Raw genomic sequence first — 3,224 nt, 5'->3', positions numbered from 1 at the left:
CACATACTATTTGCACACATACACAGCACCACACATACACACATATTACCTGTACATATAGACAGAAAACACCACACACACATCACACACACTTCCCCACCATTCTGATGTTCAGAACTATTCCATGAGAAAGACAAAATAAACCAATGTGAGCAGTCTGCATTCACTGTGGCATTTTTTTTTGCGGGGGGGGGGAACATGCTTGTAATCACTACATTTATTTATTAAGGAAATTATGTGGGTTACTGCTAAGGCAGTGAAAAGGCTGACGTTTGACCCTCTTCTGCTCAGGACGTCCCTTTACTCCTGAGCTTCATATTGTCCTGGCCTCTCTCAATGCCTTGCCACTGCTACTGTTTCTCCTCCTTCTGATCTTCCCTCTGGTCCCCAGTACCAGAACTTCCAGAATCTTTCCATTCAGATGCCATCTTTTGATATGCCATTTCAAAGAGTTTCAGTGATGCCTGCTGAAGTGAAGATGCTGCCTGTCTAATGTTTTCTCCCGTTTCACTGTTCTTCCGAGCAAGCTGTTCTCTCATGTTGGAAATCTCTTTCCTCATCAGCAGGTAACTGGTCCTTGAATTTTTACATCTTGGTTTCTGTGTCATGAATAATTCCTTCAACCATATTAACTGATTCCAGACGTTCTTTCTTTCTCTGGTCTTGCTCAGCATACTTCTCTGCATTTTTAACCATATTTTTATGTCATCTTTGCTTAATCCATCAGAAGACTGGATCATAATCTGTTGTTCATGACCCATTCCTTTATCTTTGGCAAAAACGTGTACAATACCATTGGCATCAATGTCAAATGTAACTTCAATCTGAGGGACTCCATGAGGGGCTGGGGAATTCCAATCAAAGTGAACTGCCCTAGAAGTTTGTTGTCTGCAGCATATCTCGCTTTCCCTGACACACTTTAATCTCTACTTGAGTTTGTCCCTCAGCAGTGGTAGAAAATACCTGTCTCTCTTTGGTTGGAATAGTGGTATTCCTATTAATAAGTTCCATAAAGACACCTCCCGGAGTTTCAATACCCACAGAGAGGGGAGTGACATCCAGGAGCAATACATCTGTGACATCACCAGCCAGCACACCTCCCTGAATGGCAGCTTCGATGGTTACAGCCTCATCAGGACTTAAAGCTCTACTTGGGGCTCTGCCAAAAATATCTTGCACAGTCTGCTGAACCTTGGGCTTCTTCATCATGCCCCCAACCAGAATCCCTTCTCCTATGTCGTGCTTGCTGACGTCTGCATCTTGCGTAGCTTTCTGACATGAAGCAATAGTTCTCTTGATTAGATCTGCACTGATGCCTTCTGAGTGCGGGTTAGCTTCCTATTCAAATGCTTGGGTCCAGAAGCATCCTTTGTAAGAAGTGGCAATTTATGTCAGTCTCCACAGACGAGGAGAGTTCACGCTTAGCCTTCTCAGCAGCTTCTCGAACCCTTGGAAGTGCCAGGTTGTCTTTGGTGAAGTCAATCCGTCTCCCTCTTGAACTCCCTTTTGACAATGTGCTGTAACAAAGCCTAGTCACCGCCTAAGGAAGCATCCCCACTGGTGGAGTTCACCTCGAACAGTCCTTCCACAATTTCCAGGATAGAAATGTCAAAGGTTCCACCACCTAAACCATGCACAGCTGTGACTTTTTCTTCAGATTTGTCCAGATCATGCACCAGGGTGGCAGCTGGAAGTTCACTAATCACTCGAAGTACACTTGGCCCAGCTATCTGGCTTAGTGGCCTGTTGCTGTGAGTCACTGAAATGAGCAGGGACTGTGATCACAGAATTTTTTTTTTCTGTGTGACCTGAGTACTTTTCAGCAGTCTCATCTTCATCAACACAAATGCTCCAATCTGACTAGGAGAAGAGTTTCCCATGAGCCTCAACCCAGGCATCACCATTAGAGGCACCGACAATTTTAAAAGGAACATTTTTGGCGACTTTCTGTACATCGGGGTCATCATAGCAATGCCCAATCAGATGCTTGGTAGCATAGAAGGTGTGGTTTGGGTTGATGACAGCCTGTTGCTTTGCTGGCATGCCAACAAGTTTTTCTCCAGCTTCGGTAAAGGCAGAAGCCGTAGTTCTGGCACTTTGAGCAGTCTCCAGGACCTTTGCTTGTCTGCCCTCCATAACCACCACACAGGAACTGGCTGTACTCAAATCAATACCCACAACTGCACCTTTGCTTGTCACTGATCTGATGACGGGCGACCATCAGACTCCAGGAAGCTGCAGTGCCCACGAGACATTCGGCTGCGGCTCTGCTGGCGCTTATCATGGCGGCTGCACAGAGGGGACACGAGAGCAGAAAACAAACACCCCACAGGTTCCGAGCTGCCACTGTGGTCTTCTTAAGGAGGAAGGGTTCAGGCAGTTCACGCTCTGTGATAGACTGACAGTGGAGTATGTATGCCATTTCCCTCCCCCCTCTTCTCTTTCCCCATTGCCCTCACCTTCCTAAGAGTCACCAAAGGTCTTATATAACAGAGCGGTCTCACTACCCACAATGCACCTGGTGCAGCTTTGACCGTGGGCAGTCACGCACTCTTCCTGCACGGCTGTCCAGGGGTAACACTATGAAAGGAGATGGAGCAGAGCTGAGGGTTGGGGTGTGGCGTGCCAGTCACCTTCTGCTGCTGTGACAAGGTGCCTGAGCTAATCCACTGAGACAGAGAGAGGTTATTTTGGCTCACAGTCTCAGAGGAGCCAGTCTGTGGTTTGATCCTGTGGCATCATAGTACATCACAGGATGAATGCATGGGAGAGAGGAGAGTAGAGAAGGGGCTGGGGTTACAGTCCCCCTTTGAGGGCACACTGCAGTGTCCTCACTTTCTCCCATTAGGTCACCTCTCCTTCAGATCCCACCACTTCTCAATAGCACCATAAGACGGTGACTTAGCCTTTAATAAAGAGGGACACTAACAAATCACAGTGTCCAAAAGGGAAGAGACTGCAGATGACAGATGCATCCAAATATCCAACAATCACGCTACAAGACAAAACCAGCATGAAACAGGTAAATTAGTTTTAATGATACATTTTCTTAAATGCCACAGGCCAAAATATTATTTGGCTGTGCATGCAGAATAAAAATAGAGACAATCCCCCCTCAATCTGTACTAGGCTTTCAAATCTGGTGTGTATTTTACATCAATAGCAGAACTCACTAAACTATGGTGCCACATGGTTAGTGGCTTGTATAGCAGTCCTCACTCTGC

At 46.4% G+C, this 3,224-nt stretch overlaps 1 pseudogene; it reads right to left on the bottom strand.

Moving 5' to 3' along the window:
- Positions 1-350: 350 nt before the first annotated feature.
- On the bottom strand, positions 351-2,284 carry LOC130886338 (stress-70 protein, mitochondrial-like; annotated as a pseudogene).
- Positions 2,285-3,224: the final 940 nt, after the last annotated feature.

Source organism: Chionomys nivalis, chromosome 1, assembly GCF_950005125.1.
Source record: "Chionomys nivalis chromosome 1, mChiNiv1.1, whole genome shotgun sequence".
Taxonomy (NCBI): Eukaryota; Metazoa; Chordata; class Mammalia; order Rodentia; family Cricetidae; genus Chionomys; species Chionomys nivalis.
This window is presented reverse-complemented; position numbering and strand designations above follow the sequence as displayed.